Source organism: Citrus sinensis, chromosome 5 (assembly GCF_022201045.2).
Source record: "Citrus sinensis cultivar Valencia sweet orange chromosome 5, DVS_A1.0, whole genome shotgun sequence".
Lineage (NCBI taxonomy): Eukaryota > Viridiplantae > Streptophyta > Magnoliopsida > Sapindales > Rutaceae > Citrus > Citrus sinensis.
This window is the reverse complement of record NC_068560.1, coordinates 968,459-983,832: the sequence shown is the minus strand read 5'-3', so window position 1 is coordinate 983,832 and position 15,374 is coordinate 968,459. Positions and strand designations below refer to the sequence as shown.

Sequence of the window (15,374 nt, the reverse complement as noted above, 5' to 3'; positions counted from 1 at the left end):
TAAAAAAGATAAAAAAAAAGTGCAACTTAACGCGGTGTTATTTAGCGGGAACGTACTTGCTTGATACAAATGGATATTAAATCTGATCCGTTACAAGTAGCAACAACATCATTCTCACGTTATTCATGTTGTTCTGTCCATGATCTGATTGATCCATGGGATGGGGACCCATACAAGCTCCCATGTTATTCTCGCAAATTGAGCTATAACTGTTGATAATTTTTCGGCTAATCTACAATTTAACATCTGCGGTTGATTTACAAACTATTGATGCCACGAGATGCACGTAAGCCATAAAAAAAATATCTCAGAAAACATCAAAACAACCAGATTTTGGCAATTTGGCCACATTTTCCAAATTAAATAATATTTTGAAAGAAAAGACTATTACTTTGTCTTGTAATTCATTTCTCTATATATACATGTATATATATAGAGAAATGAAGTAAATAATTGTAGTTAATTAAGTACATATATAATAATTGTGAATGGGTTATTTGAGAATTGAAACGGACCAAGGGTAATTTTCGAATTGACGTGCTTTTTTAGAAAGAGTGATGAACCCAATAATGCTTCTAATTTGGGCAAATGTTTCTTTTCTTCCAGGAGCTGATTGCATGAATTTGTTGTCCAGATGGGCTTAGGAACAGAGTTTGGTTTGGATCAGTCTTTGTTGCCCCAACAGATGTAAGCAGATTTTGTTTTTATAAAAAGAAAAATATCATTTACTTTATATGCAATTTCTTCCGAGTATGATATTTGATGCCGTCAATTTATCTCTTCAGCTTGCACTTTTTAATTAACTCCATTTACTTTTACAAATATCTTCATTCATCATTTTTTAACTGTATTTATTCAAGTTTTCTTGTCCTTTTCAAACTTAAATTTTCTTTAGCTAATTTGTAAGAAATGAGAGGAAATTAGAATAAAGGAGAGGAGACAAGATGATAGCAGTGTTTAAATCTAATGTTTGGTTTGTTATAAAATTCTATAAGGAAATTACCACACAGATGACTTTTTGGACAATTATGTCCAGATGAATAAATTATTCAAGGGGCATTGCTGTTCAAAAAGAGATATATATGATCATTAATGAAAATAGAGGAAATTTTGTGATGGTTTCACCAAATTACGGGTGATTGGTTATCTTTTCCTATAAGATTTACAATAGAAAGGGAAAAAGATTTGTAATGATAACTAATAAGGTTACTCAATCCTGAGATGGTGTTTGGTTGTAAGAAATGAGAGGAAATCAAAATAAAAGAGAGGAGGGGAGATGATAGCAAGAGTGAAATTTACATTTAATGTTTGGTTTGGTGTAGAATTTCACAAGGAAACCTGGAAAGGAAATTACTTAATTTCTATTTGGCAATTTCACACTTCAGTGTTGTGATTTCAATATTTATTATAAAGTAAAATTTCAAAAAAAAAACCTAATCTGTGATGTAATTTAATCTATTAAATAAATCATTAATAAATTAATTATTGTAAATTATAATTAAATTTATCGAAACCAACAAGCGCAAACAGTACGACTCCACGCATTATTCGGATGACGCTTCGTTTATCATTCTTATATAGAATGACGTACCATCCAAGTACCAAAAAAATGGACGGCATGAGTACGGAACTACGAGCATAAATAGTATGCGATAGTGATTCGAATGGATGATTCGTCGTTTATAATTTATTGATACATGACTAGTCGTTCTTCTCTATGAAATAGGGACGGCATGACGTCCACACTGATTTTCAAAATAGGCGCATGCACTGGATGACGCATCGTTTACAATTTATTTTTAAATGACATGTATTTATTTTTTAAATAGGAACGTCATGTCGGTTATAAATAAAATTATAAACGACGCATCATCCGTTAGATGCACCAACGCTTTGTCAATTCCAGAATTATGAAGCCCGTTATTCATAATTGACATTTTTAAACTTACTTTGATAAATTAGATGGTACAGTTGTTATAACTTATTTTTAAAAATCTTTGGAATTGAGATTAGCTCCAAAAAATCATTGTCTTTCAAATTACCTTTATTCATCACTTAATATTGTTTAAAATGCTGAAAAAAAATTAGAATTTAACGGACGATAATTAAATGTTGAATGGGTGTGCAAAATAATTATATGATGAAAAAATTTTGTTTTCGTTTCTTTAGTACTACAATAGGGTTTATTCAGGTCCTAGAATATCTGTCCTTCTTCTAGTTCTATATGGAAAGATAAAGTAGTAAAAAGAACAAATTGCAACACCTGAAAAACGTGAAGAAAGTTGAGTTGATGATTGAAATATTTGGTCACTTTTTGCCTTCTTTGTCATCTCTTATGACTGAATCATTTGAATTTTACACGTGGAACAGATATATAAGACCATTTTTGCAGAAAGAATCTCAGTTTTCAGGAGAGCTTGCTGTGAACTATTTGGTTACTAGGTATCATACCCATTGCTCATATCTCTCAATGTTCCCATAAATATGAAGTCTTTATTTTGTTCGAATCTTCACTGACCGTGTCGGATTGTCAATAGGTGTCGTATATATTGCTTATTTTAAAATGTTTACGCTTTTGGTTGATTTTTGTGGCAGATTGTTATGGATGAGCACCAACGTCGTAATGGAAACCCTCTAGCACAATTTACTTTGCAGTCCATCTACGCTCAAGGTGATGACGAGAAGCTTGAATTTGAATATGAATCGAGCAATACCAACATTTTGGTAAGAAATTATATTTTTGATTCTTCAGGTGAATGATTACACTTCTTAGCCTGAGATATCTCGTCAAGTATGGGGCAGTTTCCAAATATTTGTAATTTATGTATACACAAACACATGCTTGTGAGATTAGTGTTTCTTCCAAGTCTTTCAAATTATTTGATTGTATTAAATAGAAATGAGACAAGAAGTTGCGGATAACAAGTACTTTAATAATTTTATAATTTTTATTTTGAAATTTTTACAGTCTACTGGTCTATAACAATCTGAATTCTAATGGGGGTATTTGCTCAGTACTAATTCAGAAATCTGCTCCCACATATCCCAATTTTTTGGATAAGAGAAATGAGCCCTCGTTGGGGGGCTTGAACACTGGGCAACTGTGCCCAGCGTGTACTTTAATCATTGATATTCACATTTTAACAACTTCTCAGTGGATGACTCATTTGAATCCCATTTACATCATTGTAGGTGGACCTATTTGTTCGGAAGATGAACTCAATTCCGGCATTCACTGCCAACTTAACGGCGGAATCTTTCAATAGGCGAACTTTATCATAATCTGAATAGGTAGAACTGAAATTTTCAAAAATTTTGTATATTACTTGGATTGATAATAGCTAACTTTGGTATGAATATAAGTTGTGACATTATGTTTTCGATAGATGCACGCGAGCAAGCATATATTCTTTACTGTGTGTAATCCATCTTTCATGTTTTGAAGAAACCCACGCTTTCATAAAACAAATTCCAAACTTGGGGAAGCTTGTCTCATGTGTGTTTAGTGATCTTTTGTTTTTAGCTTTTTTGTAAAGGTGCGGTTCAGTACGTCCTTTCTAATTAGGTGTATCTTTTTTAAAAAAATAAATAAATAAAGGATCCTCTTGCTCTGTGGAGGTTCATCCAAAGAAAATTATTATTGAGGACATTTAAATTTGACTAAATGAAATTTGATTTTTCTTATGATGGATTTAGGTTACAGCCTATATATGATGATGAAAAGTCTCACGAAGGTCTTTCTAATTTTAATTTATATTTGTATTTTCATTTTGCGACTTTGATAGTGTAAGAACATGCTTATGGAAAAGAGAGAAAGTTGTAATGGCATTATCAATTTATCATGATGGTACCCGCCATTTAGGCCTTGTTTAGTATTGAGGGCGGACAACTGTAATTTAAAAGTTGGTAAACACTAGTTGTTGCGACTTGTAAGCTAAATTGATTTGATCTACCATTTATATGGTGAAAAACTTATAATACCTTTAATTTTTTTGGTTAAAATTATTATTTAAGAGTCATATTTACTATTCGTTATTAATTTTTATTTTATAATTACAGATTTGTTTCCTAGAGTAGCTATACCTTTTATGCTACAACATCTCAATACCAAATAATGTCTTAATTAAGAAACATAATCTTAAATCTTGATTATAAAGATCCTACGAGATGTAAGAATTAGCTAATAATATCTATCTAAGAAGAGAGACAGCATAACTAAACTGATACAGATAACATCATATGATTTTATCTCCATTGACAGACCAATTTAATCAATATATTGAAACCACGATAATTTTATAATTTATTTATGGGAAAAGAACATGTGCACCTCCAAAGTTTGGGGAAATGGTCATTAATACCCCCAAATTTTAAAAGAGGGACACCAAGACCCCCTTTTGACAACTATACCATTTATCTCTATTATTTCAAAAGAATTAACTCTAATATTTTACAATAAATAGAAATATGATATTAAAATAAATGTAATAATATATATATTTTAAAATAATTTCAATTTTTAAAAAATAATTTAATATTTTATAGTCTATTAGATATATTTTATTAGAAATGTTTGTTGATCCGTCATGTATAAATTGCCATGCATTATTTGCTGTTTTGCAGCTTGATCCTTATCAAAATGAAATGATTATTATTAAACTTTTGAAATTTTAGACATGAAATGACATGTGACATGTGATTCAAAGATAAATTCATACTTTGGAATTAAATTTTTAAAATACTATGTACCATAAACTTTTGCAATGCTGAATTAGCGGGCATTACTACGACACGTAACGCATTTAATAATACAGTATATATGAAACTTGAACTAAACGAAGTGATGGAATCAACTTAAAATTTATAAAGTGTTTACGATGGGATTTTGTTTAAGGATTTTAATGAAGTATCCGGCATCACTTTGTTGATCTTCGAATTTTATAATTATTTGTTTTATGGACCCATTAACTTTGTTTAGCGATAAAAAGTTAAGACTGTATATTTTGTGGGTAAAACAAATGAGGCTCCGGTCCCATCCCATCAAGAAATTTATCAAAACAAAACGAAAACGAACCTTTTTCCTATTTTTCCCATGAAGTGTCTGGCATCACTTTGTTAATCTTCGAATTTTATAATTATTTGTTTTATGGACCCATCCACGCTCCTATATAGGGTAGAATCACCCGTGAACCTACAGACCCGTTTAAATTTGGCAGCAGTAACCTCCCGCTGTGTATAATTTGGTGGATTGGTATTAAGAAACTTTTTTTAATTATTTATGTTTCTAATTTTAATTATAAAAATTACATCAAAAAATTTAATTATAAATGTATGTAAGCTAAAGTTATTACTCGTAACCTAATCTTCCTAATTCCTAAACCTAAATTTAATCATATATATATATAAAAGCTAAAGTTATTGTACCTTCTAGTTCACACACACTAAAAACTACTTAAAGAAGCAGAGAAAACTAGTCAAAACAAGAGAAATGAAGAGAAATATTGAAAGTTAGGAAAGCTACTTAATGAACAGTTAACATGCTTCCACTAAGGCTTTTTCATAGAAGTATTTACAAATTTACAACTGGCCTATTATTTCTTTTGGATATATTAAAACGCGATGTCTGACACCATCCATTAAAATTACCTTTGGTAGTCTTCCTTTGTACAATTATTTATTTTTTCGACCACCTTTCACTTGTCTGATTAAACTTGATCTGTTGATCCATTATCTATACCGTGCATTATTTGTTTATTTCGCACTGTAATGGCGGCTACTTCATGTATATATATCAGATCAACCCAGAAATAAGAATTCACTCAAGCTCATCTACTTACCTTTTGAGTTTTGAATACGTTTCATCCGAAAATAGCAGAGATCTTTTTGCTTTCTGATTTTAAGATTATGGAAACTTCTTGCGCAGGTTTATATATAAGCCATGCATTTTCAATCAAAAATCATTTATAATTCTTATTTTAATGTGTATTTATTATGATTGAGTTTTCTAATATGAATTTTGCAGGTCATTACGATTGGTCGGAGGGGAACCTCAATCCTCGATTCAGCACTGTAGATGAAGAAATTAATGGCAATCTTGATCTCCTTGAGATCCCTCAATATGGAAGAAATCCTGACCACACTGGTTAAATACATGCAGTGTTAGTATTTTGTGTTATGTGTAAATAAATAAAAGGATGGGTAGCGTTATTACCTGTCAATTGTGTGAGTCTCAGTTTGCTTCAGTTCAGCTTGTAAGATCTCTTAATATATACAAGAGATTCTCTTCATCTAATTACGTGTATTGTGTTTTCCTAAAAATAAAAAATAAATAAATAAATCGTTGTGTATCAACAAGTTAACATTGATTAAGTTGATCTATCTATCTGTTGTCAAGTTAATTATGTTGTCTCTTCTTCAATATTTTTCTAAAACAAACTCCACATAGTGACTGGCTAATTCTTGCAGCTAGCATGTGAGATTGCAAAAACTCAAATAACGTTGCAAAGAGCCAAAACCAAGATAAAGGGACTCAAAACAAACAACAAACAATAAGGGTTTTTTTATTTTTTTCCGTCTGTAATTTATTGCCTTTTTTGTTCGAGTAGGATTTTATAAGGTGGAAACCAAGTCATGAATAATACAACCAAGAGCAGCTCGTAGCCGAAAACAGTGCCAAGAAAAACTAATAGTAATAATAGTCTTTTCTTTCAAACTATTGTTTCATTTTCGAAAATGTTCTCTGAAACATTTTTTAATGGCTCACATGCATCTCATGGATACAATAATTTTGTAATTAATTAGTCGATTAAAAGATAATTGAAGTTAATATATAGTTTTTGACTCGATATAGATTCCTTTTGCTGGGAAATATTGTTTATCGCCTTATCTGCAATAATTATAAGATTATAAATATAAAAAACTCAAGTAAATGACGGATCAACAGCAGATGTTAAACTGTAGACTACTGAAAAATGGATTAATTACAACTAAAAATTTGCGAGAGATCAACATCAAAATCAACAAAATTAATTACAATTTAAAATTAAGATGCTACTTAATTAATGGCTTAGATTTGATATACATCCTATATATATATATATATATATATATATATATATGAAAATTATCACTGCGCCACCTCTCTTTTGAACCACAAAATTCTAACATGTTCTTTGCACTATCTTTCTTTTTAATTTTGTATCAATTACCTACTTTTGCACTAACACCGTTAAATAATTTAAATAAAATAATAATTTTACCTCTAAATAAATTAAAAGAACATTTTATTTTATAAAAGCTTTAAAAATAAAAAATTATAATTATAAAAATACTCTTAAATTTAATAAAAAATCCCAAAATTAGAATTTATATTTTAATAAAATAATTATAATTATAAAAATGATTACTAAATTTTGAGATTTAATAAAAAAACCCTTAAATTATTAAAATTTTGGGATTTTTTAATAAATAAATCCAATTATTTTAATAAAATTTATTATACTCATGCCTTTGCTTTTTTTTTTTTTTACTTTTATAATAATACCCTTGCAATATTATTCTTGGGGTATTAACTAATTTTTTATATAAAAAAATTAATTAACAAACTAACCCTGAAAGTAAAGTCAAAATGAATGTAAAAAATTTTTGTTATTATTTTTCGTTGGGACTAATTTGGTAAATTAATTTTTTATAAATATTTATGAGCAAGATTATAATTGCAAGGTATTAAACATTGTTTTAATTGATTAATATTAATTCATTTTAAATAATTTGAAGACTATTGTGATGATATGAAAAATACTAGTTCATTCAGACAAATAGTTATTAGTTAATCTACTAACGAATAATTATGGGTTATATTGTTAGTTAACTTTTTCTATAGATTAATTAATTAATGTTTCCAAAATTTTTGGTAAGGTATTACTATAAAACATAAGAAAAATAAGGGCAACAGTATCACATATTTGATAGCAGGGGTGTCTTGAGATATTTTTCAAAATACAGACATTAAACGGGCACTTAACCCAAAATATATGGACTATAAATTTATCCTTAAAATAATAATAGATATAAGAATTTTTCACTTCAGAAACTATCCCATGGGGCATAACATTCTTTATATTTGCTTCTGCATGATTTCCATTCTCTTTGACTCCCTAAGATGCAAAATCATATGTATTGGATGCTGTACATATATGCATGAAGGGGCAAGAACTTACCTTCACACATACTTTTGATTTGTGGAGAACTTGTGACACATGTTGAACTTGAATCTGGCGTCGTGGGTACCTGAAAAAGGCACTCTGACACCCAAGTCAGTGTTTGATTTTAAGGTCTAACAGAAGCAAAAACAATAAACAAGATTAGGGTTTTTTTTTCGGGTTAGGAGAGATCCCCTTTTTTCTTGGTGAGAAGGTCTCTATTTATAGTTGATAGATGAAATGGGTCTAGGGTTTTGCCTTGGTCTCTCTCCTTGATGACACGTGCCACCAACTATTATTGCACACGTGGACATAAACTTGTTCGTAGGGAAATAAATATATTTAGTCCGGACCTACGTCATTTATTCCATGCCCATGTGCTTCCTTACTCCTATGATCTTGGGCGTGTCCCTCAGACCCCAGAATCCTGGAATTAGTCGTGGTTTCTTTAGACCCTAGAATCCTGGAATTAGTCGTGGTTTCTTTAGACCCTAGAATCCTGGAATTAGAATGATTTTTTACTCTTAGTTATTATCGTAAGTCCCAGGGGAATTTTGTTCCAGTGTTACTTTCTCCGGAATAATTTCTTTCTTTCTTTTTTATTTGGACATTTGGCGTAATTTTGTGCCTCTAAGTTATGGTACATACAATGCACAAGTTAACATATAATTCATAGATCATTTCCCAAAATTATAAGAAATTCTTTTCCACTGATATCTCAATGAAGTGTTGACATACTCAGTCTTGTGGTAAGCTCTCAAACATTCTCTGAGCTATGAAAAAATAAGAAAAAGCAATTTGGATCTGAGTCAATGGCCAAGAAAGTTCACTTGAAAATGCTTATTAGTAATTTGAGGAAAGGATCCGAGTCAATGACTGAATACTTCATAAAACTTAAAACTGTTACTGATGGTCTTGCATTGGCTGGTAGTCTTGTAAGCAATATTGACGTGGTTACTCATCTCATTGCTAGATTAGATCAGTGTTATTATACAGTTGTTGAATCAAACATGTTGATCATGGATCTTGGTGAAGCCTATCCTATGCTCTTAACAAATGAAACTGGGCTCAAGAGTAGTAAGTTTAATGATAGCGAATTGTTATGGTTGTTTTTCAGAGTTTCTCACTTGTGACTAAAAATTCTTCTAATGTGCATAATGGTGAAAGAGCAAACTATCAAAGGAACTTCAAAATAGATAATTAAGGAAAGTTCGAAAAAGCTGGTCCAACAATAAATGCAAAAATGGACATTGTTCTATTGTGGTAGAAAGGCCACTTTATCAAAGACAACAGATATATGAAAAATAATGAGAACAAAGATAATGTTGTTTAAATTTGAATGAAAAATTGGAAGGTCATGACCTTATTGCTATGGATTTTGAAATGCAAATCGGCATGTTGTTGAATCAAATATGGCAACAACAATTAAGACCCCTGACTGGTGGCTTGACTATGGGGCTACTATACATGTAATGATGAAGCACAATATAAAAAATATGATGAGATGACAAGAAGTGTTAATAGGAAATCATAACTCTGTAAAAGTTCTTGGCAGAGGAAGTGTTGAACTTCAGTTTACATATGGGAAGATACTTACTCTTATTAATGCTTATCATGTCCCAGAAATTAGAAAATATCTTGTATATGCAAATCTTGTGTGTAATGCGATATTAAAGTCGTACTTGAGTCCTAAAAATTAATACTGTCAAAGAACGGAGTATTTGTTGGGAAGGACTATTCTTGTAACGGGATGATCAAAATAAGTATAAATGAAGAGAATTCTGCTGGTTATATTGTTGATTGTTCTTCTTCTTTATGGAATTGTCTGAAAAAAAAACTCTAAAACCTTATTTGAATCCAGACTAAAATTACTAAGCAATATAATTTCGGAAGCGTACCTAAATCCATTGTTGTTGTGTAGAGATTCCTGATTCTTGGTAATGGACTTCCAAATTAATTTCTATCCTTCTTAAAGAATTATCACTTAGAGGATTTTGAGAACGAAAGGAGATTGATATAAAATGGGGATCATAACCTCCGTATATAAGAAAACTAACAGTTTTAATTAAAACCGTATAGCAATTATTTTGTGTTAATTATCACTACTCTCCCTCATAGAAGTAATAATTAAAACTCTAGTATCTATGTATTTAACCCACAACAATTATACCCTTAACCGTTTAATTAACATTAAATAGATCACTTAATTGTTGGCTAATTAAATAATAACACACACATTTTATTTATTTCATGTGTGGCCCCAAATATTATATTGATTAAAGAATTAATCTAACATTGTCGTCTAGCGGATTTAAACTTTAGATCTTTAAATTATATGTCTAAGCATGGCTTGGTTTCCAATGATGATAAAATTGAAAATAAATGTGACATTTGCATATTGATAAAGAACCTTTTCCAAAAAGTGAAAGAAATGAATAATTTTAGAGTTAAATCATTCTAACATTTGTGAATACATTAGTATCTTAACTAGGGGAGGTAAAAGATGTTTTATCACCTTTATTGATAATTGTTCTATATATGTGTGTGTGTGTCTAATGTTCTAATAAAGATGAAACTTTTGATTTCTTTAAATATTTTAAAGCTAAAGTTGAGAATAAAAAAGAAAGGAAACTTAAAATACTTCGTATTGATAGAGATGGTGAAAGTTTTCAAATGAATTTCCATCTTCCCATGAAGAGCATGGTATAATACATCACAAAACTACACTTTACCCCCATAACAAAATGGTTTGGCAGAAAGAAAAATCACCGACTTTTAGTGATATGGTAAATTTTATGATTTTAAATGCTAAAATTGCGAATGAATTTGTGGGGTGAAGCTATTATTACAGCATGTCACATACATAATAGAATTCCTTTTAAAAAATTGCATGTTTCACCTTATGATATACGGAAAGAAAGAAAGCCCAATACAGAATACTTTAAAGTGTGGGGGTGTTCGGCTTTTTACAATTTTTAGGTCTCACAGCCTAAGGAGGTCAAAATTGAGTCCTAAAAGTTTCAAAAGCATTTTTTTTGGCTATGCAAAAAATTCAAAAGCCTACAAACTTCTTGATTTGGATTCAAGAGAGGTCATTATATCTCAGTCTCAACCACAGAAAAAATAGCGAGGACTAAGCATCGCAAAATGAAGAAGACGAGCCTCGACAATTAGCTTGGACTTTATGAACAGAAGGGGCTACATTATCAAATCGAACCTTATTACGAGACTTCCAAATAAGATAAAACATATAATAGCAAACAAAGAATATAAATATGCAATAATTGAGGACTAAAATCCACAATTATCGTAAAATGCCACAAGTCAACCACCGAACCACCCATAGGAGAAACGATGTTCAATTTGCACCCAACTGTTGCCCAATTGATGTTAATCGTCTCTTCCACCTCATTTTCTTTATTTTTTAATATGCCACATGCGCCTCTAAGTTCCTTTTGCCTTTTATCAATTACCACAAAAGAGTAGTTTCAGGGAGCGAAAAATAAAAATTAATTAATTTTGTTTACTTACTCCTGTAACTATTATCGTTTGATGGGTTTATTTGAGGATGGAAACGGACAAATTAAGGGTAATTTTGGAATTGATGGTGCATAATGAGGGCATGTTAAAAAAAAATTGAAATGAATTTGGGAAATGATGCTTCAATTTGGGCATATGTGTCTCTTCTCCTAGGCTGTGCTGGTTGCATGTCTTTGACAAATGGGCATAAAAGCACAGTTTTGTTTGTATTAGTCTTTGTTGGCCCAATGGGTTTAAGCAGATTTTGTTTGTTTTTTTTTTTTAAAAATGTATTTTATACGCAATCTTTTTTTTTTTTTGTCTTCTTTACAAAAGCGCGGAATAAGCTGAGGTTTATAATAATTTGAGATATTTTTATGATTGTCATTTTATGAAGGGGATAATCTAAAATTAATCATGATATTAGCAAAAAATGGTCAGATGATGAGACCACAGATACTGTCATATTGATGAGAGGTTTTTTAACTCTACATATATTGAAAGACCAAAATTCTATGACTTAAACATTTTTTTAACAAAATAATTAACAAATCAGTAGTGGTTATGGTTGAAAGTCGAGTTCATAAACTTACTAAGCAATGTGACTATTTTGACTATTTTAAAATGTGAGATTACAAATTTACTTTGTATATTTAAAAAACTAGGATGAAGTATCAGTTTCTAGTGCAGGAATTAGGTAACCAGTATTTGGAGTTTGTTTAAAAAAAAAAAAAAAAGATTCAAGAAGACCGAGCATCATTAAGTCGGCATGCATAGACTAACTTAATCAACACATAATTAGCACACAGTAATTTTATTTATTAATTTTTCTTTGAGGAAAACACAGAACTACATGAAAGTAAACAAAGAAAATCTCTTGCATGTATCAAGAGATCTTAACAATGCTCACACAATTGATACATAATAACAGTACCCATCTTTTTATTCAATTGAAAATAACAAAAAACAATAATGTCGCTTGCACTTAACCACTGTAATCAGGGTTTCTCCCGTATTGAGGGACATTAAGAAGATCAAGATCATTCACAACGTCGTCATCACCGGCACTAAAAAGAATTCCGAAACCCTCCGACCAATTGCTATTACCTGAAAGTTTCATATTAGAAAATAAATATTCATAAATGCATATATTAAAATAAGAACTGTAAATGATATCCAACTGAAATCAGCCTATAAACCTGCACAAGCCGTTTCCATATTCTTCAAAATTAGAAAGATCTCTGCTTTCGGGATCAAAACACAAAAAGTAATCAATAGTTGCTTTTGCGAGTTCTTGCTTCTGATTTAATTAAATATACATGCATGCATATATATAGGGAGAATGAAGTAACCATTGCGGATTACACCGAGACTAATCAAAATATTATTTTTGACTATTCTTTCAAAGTCGCTTTCATCCTCTCTACTTGGCCATCTGTTCTGTGGATGATTTTCATGCTGACGATAGTGCCAACGTGGCTGATTAATTACTAGCTAGATAACGGATTAACATCTGTTGAATATTTGTTGACGTTGAATATTTCCTACATTGATATAAATGGCTCACTGATTTATAAGCAGATAATATATATTAATATTACCTCTGGATACTATTCAATGAATGATGTGTGACAAATTAATATATTTCATTTGGAAAAATTGGCCTTTAATTTGTTGAATTTTAAAGAGAAAATTTGACCCTTCTATGCTTCCAGAATCGAAATTCAAAAGTAAATAAGTTGCTTTTGCGAGTTCTTGCTTCTGATTTGATACAGCATATATGCAACGCATTCGATCGTCCTCTCTGTATGGCCGGATGATTTTCATGCTGACGACAGTGTTAAAGGTGAGTGACTGGGAGTTAATTAGACTATTAGCAATTATATTATCTTTTCTTTCAAAATATAAATTTAATTTGGAAAACGTGGCCAGAAAGTGGTTGAGTTTCAAAGAAAAATGGTGCCGCCGGTGCTGATTCTGAAGAAAGAGACGTGCCGCATTCTTTGAATTATGAAGCCCAAATTGCTGAATTTGACAAAAGCCAATATCTGGAAAGGAGGCTCCCTTTGAGACTTGAGAGCAATTGCATCCCGATTCTTTGTATTCGACAGAGAAAGACAAAAGAAAGAAGAAAAAATTGTGAGTTTGTGAAGTGGAAAAAATCAAATTTTCATGTATAACTGGTATTTTCAAGTGTACTTTCTTAGCCATCGTTTCTCAAGATTAATATAAGTTCATGAGAGAAGTTAGAATTTACCACACGGCAAAGGATCTCAACACTAACCGAGGACATGAGCCAGTTCAACAACAACTGATCCTACCTTTTCCAAGCAGTAAAAGGTGGATTCTCTTGTGACTCATCAGTAGGATTTTCAGCTTCTTGAATAAGAAATCGATGCGGACAGATTTTAGTTCTATTAAGAAGACCTTCAAGTCCGTTAGCACAAACTGAAGAAAGGATCTGCGATTTCCAGAGCTTATAGTTAGATCTGTCCAATTTGATTGTATTTTTAAATGGTAAAAGATGAAGTAGATTGATTTGTGTTTGAATTCGTGTTTGAGGAAGCCATGGCAGATTAGATTGAGCTCTGATACCAAGTTAAGAACAGATATTATGGTGTTTGGACGCAGAGAAAATGTGAGAGTCAGAGAGAAAATGTAAGCGAGAGTTGAGAGAAAATGAAGAATGGAGTTGTAAGAAATTCTAGAATATTATACATCCACGCACTATGCACGTCAGTTGTATCTATGCCTTTCACACTAGATTCTTAACAAACTAGACTAACTCGCTGACTCAGCCTACACATCACCGTCTCTAACAAACTTAACTAACTCACACGTGTAACCAGCTCACTAATTATCTTAACAATTCAAATTAGAGAAAATGTGAAGAAAAAATAATTATTGATTCAATCAAGTTTAAAAGTTAAATTTATACAAAATCTTAATGACTAAATTTATGCAAAATTCTAATGACGTAAAAAGAACAAATCGAGAGTTTTGAAATGGACAAATTAAACGTAAAAAGGACAAATCGACTAATAAGTGTTAAATCCGGTTGAATTGGCCGAATGAATGCTTCGATTTGTACTCATTTCTTTAATACTACTAATAACGTTTTGGGTGCTGAAAAAAAAAAAAAGAAGAAAAATTTTAAGGAAAGTTAATTATGTGTCGAATGGTGTGCACGATAATTATAACATGAAATTTTTTTTATATAATTACATGTTGAATGAGTGTGCAAGATAATTATACGATGAAAATTTTTGTATAACTATATGTTGAATGCGCGTGCAAGATAATACATGATGAAAAATTTTTGTCTTCGTTTCTTTAAAACTACTAATAAGGTTTTGGGGTTAGGAAATTTGTCGCACTGAAGATAAAAAAAAAAAAAAAAAAAGAATTTGTCTTTTTTTTAATTTAATTAAGAAATTAGCATCCTCTTAGTTGTATATAGTTTGTAAAAAGTGTTTTAATACTTGTAAAAGAAAGAAAATTGAAGTTATCCAACGTTCGAATATTTCTTATTCTGGGTAAATTTCTAGTTATTCTTTGCGAAATGACAATTTCAAATTATCCCTATCGGGTCACGAATAATGTGCGACAAATCAATATATTTCATTTGGAAAATTTTGGCCTTAAATTTGTTGA

The 15,374-nt window shown here is 30.7% G+C and overlaps 1 long non-coding RNA gene across 2 annotated transcripts; it reads right to left on the bottom strand.

The window, feature by feature from the left end:
- Positions 1-12,634: 12,634 nt before the first annotated feature.
- On the bottom strand, positions 12,635-14,117 carry LOC102619854 (uncharacterized). Of its 2 annotated transcripts, XR_008055010.1 has the most exons (3): positions 13,978-13,992; positions 12,920-13,816; positions 12,635-12,827 (listed from the first exon to the last, which is right to left on the bottom strand). It is a non-coding gene; the product is annotated as an uncharacterized LOC102619854 (long non-coding RNA). The 2 variants fall into 2 exon arrangements; XR_369803.3 differs by having other exon boundaries at positions 12,920-14,117.
- Positions 14,118-15,374: the final 1,257 nt, after the last annotated feature.